This window comes from Dipodomys spectabilis, unplaced genomic scaffold, assembly GCF_019054845.1.
Source record: "Dipodomys spectabilis isolate Male_0828 unplaced genomic scaffold, ASM1905484v1 ptg000287l, whole genome shotgun sequence".
Lineage (NCBI taxonomy): Eukaryota > Metazoa > Chordata > Mammalia > Rodentia > Heteromyidae > Dipodomys > Dipodomys spectabilis.
Window position 1 is genome coordinate 2,417,888 of NW_024870964.1, and position 15,206 is coordinate 2,433,093.

The 15,206-nt window shown below is 37.8% G+C and overlaps 1 non-coding gene across 1 annotated transcript; it reads right to left on the bottom strand.

Moving 5' to 3' along the window:
* Positions 1-1,280: 1,280 nt before the first annotated feature.
* Positions 1,281-1,387, bottom strand: LOC122126687. The gene has a single exon (XR_006151000.1). It is a non-coding gene; the product is annotated as a U6 spliceosomal RNA (small nuclear RNA).
* Between the last annotated feature and the right edge of the window lie 13,819 nt (positions 1,388-15,206).

Below are 15,206 nucleotides of genomic sequence, written 5' to 3' on the forward strand. Positions count from 1 at the left end.
CAAAAATTTAAATGAACTAGCAAAGGTCCAGGAATGGAAATGTAGCTCACATAATAGCTCATAAAGCTAGAGAGGAAAGGCCTTGCAAATCCTTGAAGCACTGAGTTCAAACTCTGGGCATGCCAACATGCACGCACACACACACATGCACACGCACACACACACACACACACATACACTTATTCAAAATATCTTCAGGTCAGTATTTTGCATTAATTTCTTGGTTAATGATGTTATATGGTTAAAATAATGGAAATAAACTCTTCCATCATTTTTAAACGTTTTTTATTGTAAAAACACTGTACAGAGGGATTACAGTTACATGAGCAAAGTAATGAGTATATTTCCTATCTAACATTGTTACCTCCCCCTTTGTTTTTCCCCAACTACCTCTCCCTTCCACCTCCACAAGTACACACTTCACCCCCCCCCACTGTCTAAATTGTAAAGTTAGTATTTCAACATAGTGTCTTGGGCAACTCATTGTTAGAATGGGTCAAACAGTATCTCTATTTGAGCATTTTGGTTTTTCCCTTTCCCTCTCCAAATTAGAGAAATGTATGTAAAAGATGCAGGGGCATCAACACCAAATACAGTGAAAACAGGGGTTATACCGTGTGGGACGACCAAATTAAAAAAAAAAAAGAAAAAAATCACATCGTACATTATAAGTGCATTAGAAACAACAGCAAGAAAGGAAAAATACACACTTGTGTCCCTACCTTGGGTTCATTTAGTTTAACATCATCTTATCTAGTCATATGCACATAGCTTTTGACCTTTACTGCTTTTCCCAGACATATATAACTTATTGCAAATAAGGGATACCATGGGACCTATGTTTCTTTGGACTTGGCGTATTTCAGTTAATATAAATTTTTCCAAGTCTTTCCATTTTCTAACAAATTGGGCAATGTAATTCTTTTTGATGTATGATAGAATTCCATTACACACACACACACACACACACACACACACACACACACACACACACAATGTTTTCTTGATCCATTCATCTATTGTGGGGCATCGGTGTTGGTTCCATATCTAAGCTATGGTAAATAATGTTGCAATAAACATAGTTGTGCTGGTAGTTTTAGAATGGCCTTGTTAGTGATCATTTGGGTGAATGCACAAAAGTGGGATTGCTGGGTCATAGAGGAGCTCTATGTGTAACCCTTTGAGGAACATCCATACTGCTTTCCAAGTGCGTGAACAAGTTTACACTCCCACCAAGAATATAGTAGGGTTCCCTTCTGGTCACATGCCCTCCAGCATCTGTTGTTGTGGAACGCTTCATGAATTTGGGTGTCATCCTTGCACAGGGGCCATGCTAATCTTCTCTGTATTGTTCCAATTTTAGTGTATGTGCTGCCGAATTGAGCACAGAACATTTTTTATATATAAAGTGGAATTGATTTTTTTAAACTAGATAATTCAACAAAAAGCAAGTTCAAAAGAATTGTGAAATTTTAGAACCATGTATTTGTTACATAAGCACACATTTAAGAATAAAGTCAAGATTGATATGACAAAAACAAAATGAGTCCAGATGTTTGTTGTTCAAGAGATGTGTAGGAGGAGGAATTCAATTATTCTATACAGGGCACCTCTCATAATGAACACTGCAGCAAGTGTTAAGGTGTGTTAAAAGTTTTAATGTTTTAAATATGTTTAATTTTGGGAACCTGCTTATATATGCCAAAATAAAGACTATCAGGTCATAAAACTTTTCCATAAAGTATTTAAGATTTATGGTAGCTGACATATATTACTAAGTATGTACATTTCAGAGTTTATAGAAAATTTATTAATGAGAAGATGCAAAGTCTTTGTGTAAAGAAACAGAGCAAAGAGATAAGACTTTAACTACACAATTTCTGTTGAAACTTTAGGGCTTCTTTTCTTTATGTTAGCAAAGAACAAATGACTATTTAAGCCATGTATCAGTGATGAGTGAGACATAAAAAGTTATCTTACAGTGTAACTTTAAAGGGTACTCATAGCTTATAAAATTCTTGTTGAACATCATAATCTTAGCCAGTTTTAAATGTACAGGAATATGAGCAAATTGTAACATCTAATATGTAGTATACTTCAAATATTGGAAATTCTGGTATTTGGCTTTTATTTTATTAATCATTAATATTTAAATATTGGTTTTCTTTATTTTTTGCATTGTTTTCCTTTTTGCAATATAATACAACTTTTTTAAGTCGTCATTACGAGGTATTTTGAAAATGTTACTGGGATGACCATTTTTTATAGGTGCATGTGAATTCACAGCGATCAAAATTAAGAAGAAAATATTGATTAAAAATTTTCTCAAGTAGAGTCTGAATCAGGAGTGTTGATAAATGTCCACACATAACATCTTAGCCTTAAGCTGAAGCAGTGGTTTTACAGAGTTGAGGCCACAAAAGTGAGAGACTGTGTTTTGTTTAGTTTTTTGGTTTGGTTTTTGTTGGTTGTGGGGCTTGAACTCTGGGTCCTGGGTGCCGTCCCTCAGCTCAAGTCGAGTGCTACCACTTGAGCCACAGCATCACATCTGTCTTTTTCTGCTTATATGGTGCTGAGGAATCAAACCAAGGGCCTCATGCATGCAAGGCAAGCACTCTAACACTGAGCCACCTTCCAAGAACCGGAGAGACTGCTCTTTTAAAAATCATCTGAACAAAATTTACTTTCTGCTTTGCGTTATATAATGAAATACATGAATATCTTTTTATGTTTTTGTGAATTGTCATACTTCTAAATTTATACTAACTTCAGCCACTTCATCTTTTTCAAAGTCATGAAATATCCCTGAGAGTTTGCTTCTGTGAAGACTGTTTTTGCATTTATAATTTCTTCTGAGTAATCTTTAATTTTTATCAAAATTACTTTATATTTTTATATTGATGGGTTATCAGACATCAAATACCTTCAAATGTACATGGAGAGTCTAAAGATAGAAGTATGAAGGTTCTCATACAGCTCTTGTTTATCTGTTATGCACTTTCAGTATTATGATATTTCTCTCTCTCTTTCTCTCTCTCTCATTTTCTCTCTTTCTCTTTCATGCTCCATGTCTGCTATTTAGAATTTCTGCTGGTCTACTATTATCCTTCAGGATCCACTGGTTTTGTGGGAACATGATAGGGACCATCAGTTACCCTTGCATTCTTTAAAAGTTATAAGAGTAACGTGATATTATTCTTTGCCATTCTAAATGGCAAAACAACAGATCTAGGAATTCCTTTTCACTTTTATTTCTATTATAATTTTATCTCATAGGCATCCATTTGTGACCTAAAAGTTCTTTTTCTTTTACAAAGAATGTTTTTCTTTTATTATCAGTCAGTAACCAAAACAAAGGTATCCTAGGGAAAGTAGGCTGAAGTTGTTCACAGGGATGAAAAACAAGGTAATGGGGGGAAGTGAGCACAGATCCTCAGAGCAGTTTATCATGTACACTTTGTGAGAATGGCAATGTGCTGGGAACTCTAGATTAAATCACTGAACAGCTGATATATATACACATATATTTATATATTTATATTTATTTATATTTGCATATATGTGTGTATATGCCCTTATATATGTACACATGTATGTTACTATACACACAAATATACACATACATATACACATGTATACATGCACACATGGAGAAAGACACATAGATACAGCCAACACAAGTTTCACTAATTGTTGAATATGCCTTAGATGGAATGCTTCGAACCGAATATGTTGAAGATGTCTTTGTCTCTAAGAGTTTTTTTTCCACTCATCTTATCTCCTAAAATTGGTAGTTTTTGCCAGAATCGACTTGCAACATGCCGTACAAGTGATAACAAGTCACTCACAAATCTCAGTAAGTAAAGGTCTTATGGTGTCTCCTTGCTCCCCATGGCATTCTTGCTCTTGTAGACAGTCTCAAAAACCAAAGCAGAAGAATATCCTGGTAAAAAATAAGGTTATAAAGCTTTAAATGGCATCCTTCCTTGAGCTTTTTTACAAAAGCTACCATCAATTCCTTGAGAGCTTGTTTGGAGGTTCTATCAGGGGAGCTCAGCTACCCGTATATCCTTGACCTAAGACCGGTCCTCCTCTATTGGGGATGGTCGTCCTCCTCGACCGAGTGCACAGTTTCGGGAGGGTCACACATGTAGCGGTGAGGGAGGAAGGGGACACCCACCTAGCCAGCCAGATCAGCCGAATCAACCCTGGGGATCAATGGGGTGACAGATGTCGCAGCAGATCACCCTCACATCCAACTACCATCAATTCCTAAGCAGATGAATGAGGCCTCAGAAGACTGGACCTCAGGTCAACACTTAACCAACCCATGTGAAAAGTCTAAAGTTAGAAATGCTGACTGAGGTCTTCCATTTCCTGGCCAACAAATTAAAAAAAAAAGAAAGTTTTTTAATGTATTAAAAATTGAAAATAATTTGTAACCTGTCAATAAATGTGTACAATACAATTATACCAACTGACAAAAGATGATGTGCATTTCACTTATGTGCTTTTGGACTTGGTGAGTGACTATAGGTGTGTCTACACAATTAGAATAAGCATAAATCAAGCCAGCATTTCTTCATTTAAGATACAAGGAAAGGATACAGGTTGACCCACTGTAGCAATGGGATGTACAAGACAATATCAGAGGGTGGTAAAGTGGGGAGTTGAGGAGGTGTGCAGGGAAGGGATGGTAGGGGAAAATCAAAGGAGGGGGTAACAATGCTCAATAAAAAACGTACTCATTACCTTACTTATGTAACTGTAACCCCTCTGTATATGATATTTACAAAAAAAATATATTTAAAAATACGAGGAAAACTTCTTCTATACTTATATGAAGTATTTGTCACCCAATATCAGTAAGGTACTGGTTTTACGACCACAGGCATATTAAAATTTTGGATGCTCAAATTCTCTACATAAACACAGTATATTATTTACATTAGAATCTGCCCACAACCTAGTGCAGTATGATTGCTATGAAAAATTTTACTACATTTTATATTTGTAGTAGAAAAGTATATGCACTATCAACGGATACAAATTTTTCAGATAATTTTTGTCTGCATATTGTGGATGGAATTGGAAGAGCAATTATGAAAAACCCAAATTTCATCACCATGAGCTGTCTGTAAAATGTAACAAGGATCTAATACAGCATCATTGAATGGTGTGGATCTTCAAGAAGAAGTACTTGAGTTGAGACATTATCAGAAAGTGTAAGCACGCAAGGACTTTTTAGAAATGCAGCTGTTAGATTTCTCATAGAGAGCTTTCATAACACTTTGTGAAACACAAGTCAGAACCTCACTGAAGTGTAGAGAGATTTCCCTCACCTTTCTGTCAAGCTCAGTCATTATCAATCAATTTATAGCTAATCTTGAATAATCCTCTAATAAGAAAATGTTTATGGAATGTTATATGCAGAAAAGCTGGTAAGGATAACTTTTTCCAATTAGGACAGAAGGATTGACCTGCCCTCCCCACCACGCTATTGTCCCAGGCCCATACAGACTCCAGGCAAAATCCCAGGTACGTGTGACCTCCTTGGAAGTGCAGGGAAATCCACGTAAGCCCATTGTGGGCCAAACTGAAAGTTCCCCACCTTCCTTGACTTAGGGGCTTTTCATTAACTTCTACCTCCTTGTTCAGACCTCCTATAAAAACCCAGATCCCATCCCAGCTCCCTCATACAACCTCCCAATGCACTGGAAGGATGGTGCCCCTCATTGTGCCTCAATAAACAGTCCTCACCTGTTGATGATATAGTTCAGCCTATTCCTTTTCCATTCTCCTCCATTTTCCTAACATATGGTTCTGACACCCGGGAGGACTGGGTGCCCTCTGCCCAGGGGCCACACCCCTCCTTGCCACCCCTCATGGAGGCTTTCTGCTACCTTCCTCCTCCTTCCAAGGCCTTTCTCCACTGGGAGGACAGCGCCCTCAGAGCTTACTTTGGGCTAAACAGCCACATGAAAGACCTCTTGATCTTTGCCTTTGTAAACAGTGCAAGCAGTGGACAGCAACCGTGCTGTGGCTTGAGGTATTATTGGCCCCCTGCATAAACCCAGAAAAGGTCTCTCCCCCTATTCTTTCTCTTTTTCTCTGTTCCTGGACTCTTAACTCCAGGTTGGAGGGTCTTTGCCTTTTGGTCAACTTCACTCACCATGTAAAAGCCTCAGTACAAGATTACCAGCCCAGTCTGTGGTGGAGGTGCAACGAAACGGACCTCAGGAATCCAGGATTCCCTTCCTTCCTTCCTTCCTTCCTTCCTGTCTGTGGGAATCCAGGAGACTCCAGGAGTGTCTCTTTTCCTGACTCCATGACCACCTGTAATTAGGACCTTTGGGGATGCTCTATCCTAATTACTTGGATATGGCCATCTGCCTTCCCAAATCACCAGGGATGCCTGGAACAACGAGACAGACTCAGTAGTCCTACCAAATTTTCCAAATTGTCTCCCAGAGACACCCCATTGGTATGACTGTGGTCTAATCTTAAGAAACTGGGCTGACTGATTTACAGTAAAAAAATAATCTGACGTGTTTTTCTTCCAAAATCTGTTTTCATTATCATGGCCAGCACTAGCCTAAATTCGGAACCTTAGGTTTTCCTCTTAGTGATTTAAACAATTCTCCAACAAAACGGTGGGGAGTCCCAGGTCCCCTATACATAAGCCCTCTTCTACCTCTGCTCCAGAAAACCCCCACTCTGCTTATTCTGTTCTGTTCACCAAGTCCTTCTCTGACTTCCACTCCAGAGTTCCCCCTACCTGCTCTCCAGCCTTGCTCACCAATCTGTCTCTCACCCCTTTTCTCTCCCCCTCTCCCTTTCTCTCTCACTCTCTCTTTTCTTTGATGACCTCTGGCACCAAAGATCCTTTTCTCTTTCCTTGGGCTTCTAACTGCAATCTTGCTATTTGCAGTTGGTCCAGCTTATCTAGGCTAAGACTGTGTGCCTGTGTCAAGCAAACCCCTTCTGCTCACCCCTGTCCCTGTGCTTTCCTGTCTGCCTACCTGTGTAGCTGACACAAGGTGAGGATGGGCATAGGCCTCCAAAGATAAAACAGCAAGGGCTGGGAAGGTGACTCAGTGGTAGAGTGCTTCCCTTGCATGCCTGAGGCCCTGAGTTCAACTCCTCAGCACCAAATAAGCAAAAAGAAAAAAGCCGGAAGTGGCACTGTGGCTCAAGTGGTAGAGCACTAGCCATGAGCTGAAGAGCTGAGGGACAATTTCCAACCCCAGAGTTCAGGCTCCACGACCAGACCAAAAAAAAAAAAAAAAGATAAAACAACAAGCTAACAGCCCTGTTAAAAATCCCTCTACACAAACCCCTCCATACTTTTACACTTCTCAATCCTGTTCTATGTCTAATACACCTTCTTCCCTTCCATACCCTAAATAAATAGGCCTCTGCTCTGGAACTTTCGTTAACCTGTCACTGAAAGTGTATGGGTGTCAAAAACACTGAGGACAGCCTCTCTCTTACGGCTCTCTCCCTTTATCACACTGAAATCCCATAAAAGAAACAAACCAGTCCTTTTTCTTTTTGGACTTAGACAATAATCCAATCCTTTTCTCTTTCCTGAGTCCACTCACATCAAAATCTTTATTCTTAATTTCTTCTCTAGGAGACTGCAGAAGAGAAATCCCTCCCTCTCACATCTTCCAATAACTCTCTCTATCCACTCACTCAAACACTCACTTTTCAGCACCTTCATTATGCCACATCATCCCTTTAAATGTCTTCATGTTAAAAGTGTTATTTCTTCTCCTTACGGTGGCTGTTTCAGCCACCCTCTCCCCCAATTCTCTCTACATGCCCTGGAAGCTGACAGCTAGAAAGAGACAAAGACAACATAATGGATTTTTCTACAACCTCCACTCTTCCACCAACCTTACTCCACTCTCCTCTTCACTCTTCTAGGGGTTAAAATATTTAAATCATGTAATATGCCTCATCACCAAAATCGATTTAAAGATTTTCTGCTCTTGTTATTAATGTTTGTTTAAGGGTGGAAATTCTGTTTGTCAAAATTTGCCTTGCATATTGTTTGGTATTGCCTACTTTTCTGATATTGACACGTGTTTTTATCATATTGGGCAAAACAATATCACTTTGCCACTGGAATTAAAAAAAAAAAAACCATATGGTTGGTTTTCATTTTTTTAAAAACTTAAGTGCACCTTAAAACTTTGGTTTAAGTATAAGTGTGTGAACATGTTCAGCATAATCTTATTATAATACATAAAACCTGTGTAAAAAGTTATCTTCTTCTATTTCTTGATACAGATATTTCCTATCAAATGTGCTGTTTGTTAAAAGAAAACATTTTTATCAAGGGTAGTAGTAAAAGGAATGAGACCCAGCTCATCTACTAACCAGCTGTGATGAAAAACACCAGTAAGGAGATAAGAATTGTCTTAAAATGTTTGTTCCACATAACTGTTTCTGTCCTCAGAAAGTTCGAGTATGTAGGAGATGGTATGAGTATGCCTTAAAAGACAGTTTATGAGTAAAGTTTGTATGTAATTATTGACTGTGATTTAACATTAAAACTAGTATGTTATTCTCTATATCCATCTAAAGTCAAGTGTCTTTAGCCAGTCTGTGTATAATGTTGTAAGTAATTAATCATTCATCCGAGGGATGCAGTCTAGCCAAGATCCTGCCTGAAGCATGCTAACACCTCCATGGTATACTGGACTCCTGCCTGACTCGATCACACACAGCTGATTCTTGGTAAAAGACTCCTTTAGATTTACAAAATCTAGACTCTTGTGGGACACTCTCTATAAACCTTACCCAGCCTGACCTGAAAAAGCCAGCTATGTTGTTATGCTATTAATACATGTATAGGCCAGGAGAGCCTCTTACACACTTTGGTTATAAGGTTTCCCAGGCAGCCAAGCTATACTCAAACCCTCATCCTAGCTATTGAGTTGTGTCATTGCAGAGTTCTGGCAAGTATTTCTTGATCAATTTTTGACAGGGTGCACATAAGCTCTACTTGTTCCCACTGATCTCCTTGTTGCTTTGATTGGAAATTATAAAGTGTTTTTGTGGCAAAGATTGCAGTTCAAAGCCAGCCCAGGCAAAAAATCCCTGAGACTCTATTCCTATACAAACAGCAAAGAGCCAGGCTGGAAGCTGGCTCAAAAATTAACCATCCAAATGCTAAATGTGGCCCTGTGACTCAAAGTGGTAGGATGCTAGCCTTGAGCAGAAGTGCTCAGGGAAAGTGCTCAGGCCTTGAGTTCAAAGCCCATATCCTAGCCACAAGCAGCTAGATTCCAGGACAAGGCAGAAAAGTATAGAGGAGATGATGTCACATCAGCCACTTTGTGCCTGTTCTTTCAAAATTAACCAGAGCCAGGAGGTCAATAGAAACAAGTTGAGAAGCTTGTCCATCTAATGTCCATATCTGTCTAACTTCTAACTGGACAAGAATTTACATTCTTGCCTTTGTTACCAGCTATTTATAGGAAATGATCAAAGTCTCTCACCAGGCCCTTTACCTTAACTACTCCAATCCAGCCCTAGTTTCTGACTGGCTATGGGCTCATGATCCAAATGGAACTTTTCTGGTTTGTGCCCTGGGTGTGTTTTCCTATGTAACTCATATCAACCAGTCAGCCTTTTGCTTGATCTCAGCATTTTCAAGTTTCTCTCTAACAGGATAATAGCCCTGACTCAAGACCTGGGACCACATCAAGGCCATCCTATTACTGCAGGCAACCAGAGGCTTTGCTTACACTGCCTTGGACCGAGCACAGACATGGACCTGAAGACCCCAGCCCCAGTGACTCCTCGACACCCCCATGCCAGCTGAAGGCAGCCAGAAAAGACCCCTTTTTATACTCCACCTTTTATACTCCAGGTTTCAAAATGATTGGAATCTGCTTTGTTCTCATAACTCCATGTTAATCCTCTATCATCCCAGTTCTTTTTATGTATCCAAAGATCCTATATGAAGAACTTGCCTCTCCCCTCTTGGCCCTATCCTTTTATGTATCTGAAGATGGAATATGAAGGATTGACCCCCACCCTACTATCCTAGGTCCATATAGACTGCAGGCAAAACCCAGGTATATGTGAACTCCTTTGAAGTGCAGGCAGGGCAATCCACCTAACCCAGCTGTAAACATCCCATTGTGGGCCCACACCTTCCTTGAGCTAGGGGCTTTCCATTAACCTCTACCTCCTTGCTCAGACTTCCTATAAAAACCCAGACCCTGTCCCAGCTCCCTCACACAACCTCCAAACCTGCTGGAAGGGCTGTGCCCCTCGCTGTTTATCAATAAACAGTCCTCACCTGTTGATTATGGAGTTTGGCCTATTTCTTTTCCATTCTCCCTCATTTTCCTAACAAGGGCAGTCTGTTTTCTATGATCAAGAAGAGAGAATATTAGATAAGCATCCATTTACAGCCTTCTGAATAATTCTGATTCTGCCCACGTCAGTTATCTATCCATACCTATGTCCGAGTGAGAGGATTTTAGAAGAATTTAGTGTTTTAAAAATTAAAATTAAATGTAGAATGAAATTGGTTCCAATGCATCACATTAAGATATTTAGAAACAACTGAAAAACCTAAAGGTCTATAAGATTTTTTTTATTGGAAGTGAAGGGGTTGTGGAATTTGGTTCTCTATATTTTAAGCAATTTGAAAAAAGAATTGGCAAAATAAAATTTACATTTGCAGCAGACTTGACACATAAATTTTTGTATATTGAAAGAAACACAAGCCATAACAATATGTCAATGCTATCCTCTTATTTATTTCTAAATGTTTATGATTCTTGTCTCTTACTATTAAAACTTCAAATTTGTTTTAATCTTTATCAAGTTGTGCAAAGGGGTTTCGCTTCATCATGTCAGTATTTAATAGAGTATATGTGCATTTCAATGTACAATACATCTGGAACATTGAAATCTTTCCACTTTTCTTCCTTCCCTTACCCCAACACCACCTATCCCTTCAAGTATCCTACTTATATTCTCACATATGTACATTGAGTGATATGACTGTATTAGTCCACCATTTCCATTAGGGCAGAAGTGCCCTACTCCCTTTAAGCCCAGATCTCCCTTTTAAGACTTGTTTCAACTTCATGGTATTTTGTTAAATTTCTCTGACTTTGGCATTTGGCTTTGGGCTAACCACGTTCTCTCTTCCATGTTTAACCTACATAAATGAGGCTTTTTCTCCACATTTCTAATCTCTGAATGGCTGAGATAGGTCTCCTTTACTATGCACCTGTCTTTTTTATCATAATTTGTGATATTAACTCAAAACTGCTTTGCCTTTTGTCAGCAATGGGCTGTTATAAGAGAATACTTCAAAGTAAGTGGCTTAAAAACAACAGAATTTTATTACCCATATGCTATAAGCTTAAGCATTGATTATAAAAATGCTTGTTCAAAGCAATTCCTTGTCTTTAGTGGGTCCACTTTCTGGTTCATCACAATCTATTTGCTGGACATTCATATGGCAGAGTAGTTATATTGAGCTTCTTTTATCAGGATCATTATTGTAATGCCATCTCTGAAAGGTTGATTCTAATGTCACCAGACGGGAGAATAGAATTTCCACATGTGCATACGAAAGGAGTTACAACGTCCAATACACTTTGCAATTTTTTCTTTAATTCAGTGTAGTGTATCCTTTGGATATTATTTCATAGAAATAATAACTTAAGGACAAGTTTATATCATGTGACTTATGTGAATGATTCTTCTTGCAATGGGAATAATTATAGTGATGGCAAAGTGAAGTATGATTGTTCAGTGGCTCTTGAATCACATCATAGGTAATCATGTAAACGTGGTACAGCCTATCTACGGCCCTTCTGATGTATTTGAACAATCTCTGATGAGTTAATCGCTTTCAGAAATATTCGATTGAGCCAACAAATACAGATCTCCTTTGATTTAAATCATGGCTTGCTTGTAGGACTCAAACAGACACCAAAATAAGAGGATGCTAAATTCTCTGATAAAATATATAATAAAATTTTTATAATTAATATAGCATGAAGACTGTAATATTAATAGCACTATAAATACTTGTATTCATATTATATAATATATTTACATCCTTTGGTTTAATCAGTTTTTAGAATATTTATAACTAAGTGTAAATGGTATGCAAATGGTTATTTGATGATGTATAGAAAATGAGAAAAAGATTTGCATACATATTACTACAGATGCAAACATATTCACCTGGTTATATATGATCCTTCATTTGTTGGTTTCATTCATGCATAGAGAACATGCAAAGAAGTGAAAATTGCAAACTTGAACTTACTAAAGGATTAATTACATGAAGTTTATGTTGGGCTAAATAGATTTTATAAATTAAATTGTTTGTCCCTTCCTTTCTCCCACCCTTCCTTCCTTTGTTCCTTCATTCCCTCCTTCCTTCCTTCCTTCCTATTTCCATCCTTCCTTTCTTCTGTCCTTCCTCCTTCCTTCCCTACATCCCTACCTCTCTCTCTTTCTCTCCTTCCTTCTTCTTTCCTTTCTTGCCTTTTTCTTCTTTCTTTCTTTTTTCCTTTCTTTCTTTCTATTATTCTTCCAATCTTCTTTTCTTTCTTTTACTCAGAATACTTTTTATGTTTATAGAAAAATACGAACTGCTGTACTCTAAGGTGTTATGAGTAATTATAAATATTAACTAGATTGATATTAATTTTAATGACCTATATTATATCTTAACACATATTGTACTAAAAACAACTTCACAAATGTTGCAAGATATGTAACAAATATTACTGTTCCTGATATTGTTTATTTCTTCAAACTAAAATAAGCATTTAGACATATATTGTGTGTGTGTTTGTGTGTTGTACCTGTGATTTTAACTCAAGACCTGTCCCCTAGTTGTTTTTATATCCCTCAAGGATATTGCTCTATCATTTGAGCCACAATTCTATTTCTGGCTTTGTGCATGTGTGTGTGTGTCTGTGTGTGTGTGTGTGTGTGTGTGTGTGTGGAGGTGTGTGTGGGTGTTGTGATGTGTGTGTGATTAATTGAGATGTGTCTAACAAACTTTCTTGCCAAGGCTGGCTTTGAACTCCAGCCTCCTGAGTAGCCAGGATTACAAGCTTAGACACCCATATGTACCACAGATTTCATATATCCAAGAATACAATAAATTTCATATTATTTGAAAGCTAGAGGATCAATTTAACAAATAACATAGATATTTATTTAGTTATTAAACCTGAACCTGTACTGTGAAAAAGTTTTCAATTTTTTGAAAAAATATGCACTCAAAGATTTAAATGACAGAATCTTTGGACAAATTGAAATACTCTATTATTCAATAGCAAAAAAGGGATCATTAATCAAATTTCTCATGTAAGCTAAAGGCAATAGGCTCTATCAGGCTGAATGAAGCAATTTTTCATTAAATTAAATATTATCTAATGTGGTCACATGATTTTCTCTTTTTTTAACCTAAAAGTTTTTGACACAAAAATGTAGCTTCATACATTTTTTGATTATTTAAAAATTTTAGTTACTGGTCATATATTTCTGATATTTGATTACCTAGTCATTTTACAGAAATAGTGAATTTCATTTATTTTATGTCAACAGTTATTTTTACAAATTGAATCAATCTCAGTATAAGATAACTAAAGCAAGATATTCCATCACTTATCCAATTATTCCTATAGACTTGAAGATAAGTTATTTTTGAATGGTAAGAAATTCATATTATACCTACACTCTATAGAATAATTAAGATAAATGATTATTTTTCCTTCAACTTGAAGGAAAGAACCTCATTATAAATAATAAATACTTGAATGGAAATGCTATAAAATTATGAAAAATTCATGTCATTATGAGTTAGATGAAATAGTCATTTTTGAAGATCACAACATGAAACCTCTTGAAGCTTCTGCATCTGCTAAATAAAATGTATTTGCATTCAAATTATTTCATTCATCTCTCCAGCAATGGTATAACCAAATCACTGCTATGCCAAATAGCATCTCTGATATTTAGGAACAGAAGTTATCACAATTGTATAGAAAGATCTACCCACTACACTAGAAATTAAATCTGAAATCATAAAGGATTGTGATTAATAATTAGCTTTCACTACGTTGCCATAAAGAGGTGAACCCTTTCAAGTGGGCATAGTTGAAGAGATTAGGTCACTGAGAACTTGAAATCAAAGAGGATGTTAAGATCAAAGTCCTTTCTTCCTCTTCCTTCTTTTACTTCTCTTTCTCCTTTTCCTTCTCCCTCTCCCTCTTCCTCTCATCCTTTTTCTCCCTTTCCCACTCCCATTCCTCCTCTTCTTTACTTCCTGGCTTCCATGAATACAAAAAGGCCATCACATGTTCCTGAGCAATGAGGATAAGAAATGTAAATTGAAATGTATAAAATCAGAAGCCAAGATAAAACTTTCCTCCTTTTAATTAATTTTGTGAAGTATTTTGTCATATTAATAGGAGTCTGACACAGCATGCTCTCATTATTATAAGGGATAATAAATCGACCGAAATTGTCCTAATGAAATGAATGAATTAATATTATACTTGGAGAACCCTACATGAAAATATCAGATACACTTCAATAAGAGGCAAAAAATATGTTCAGATGAATATGGCGGAGGAGAAGCTGGAGGCTAAACAATCTCTGGCATACAAAGCAGTTTTAGTGATCAAGTGAACAGTCCTAGGCTAGAGAACCACACCAAATGTTCCATCAGAGTACAGAGAGTTTGGCCAGAGAGGGAAAATCAAGGCAAGGAGACAAATCTGAGCACTTGCTGGTAGGTGCAACTGTGGTGGCTGCGGCAGCAGCAGTGGTGGCCATAGCCTCCATACCTATAGCACAGAGAGTCTTGGGAAAAGATGCCAGATGTGGCAGGCAAGCAGATTTTACTCAACACCAGTAAGAACTGAGGAGGAGCAGATAACTTCATCCGGCAGATCGCAGGCCAGACACAGCCCAGGACCAAAGACTCCGGAGTGGGTAGAAGCCTGACATCCTCACTCTAAGGGAGCAGAGGAGGGAAGGCCACCCCTCCCTGCCACCACCATCAGAGATCTCCATCTTTGATATTAAAAACTGACCATTTGAACAGCTATCTCCAACTCAGGCCTTGGAAGAAAACAAGAGTCATTTAGGAGGTCACAGGAACCTGACTTGAACTGCCTGGCTCAGTTCCCCCC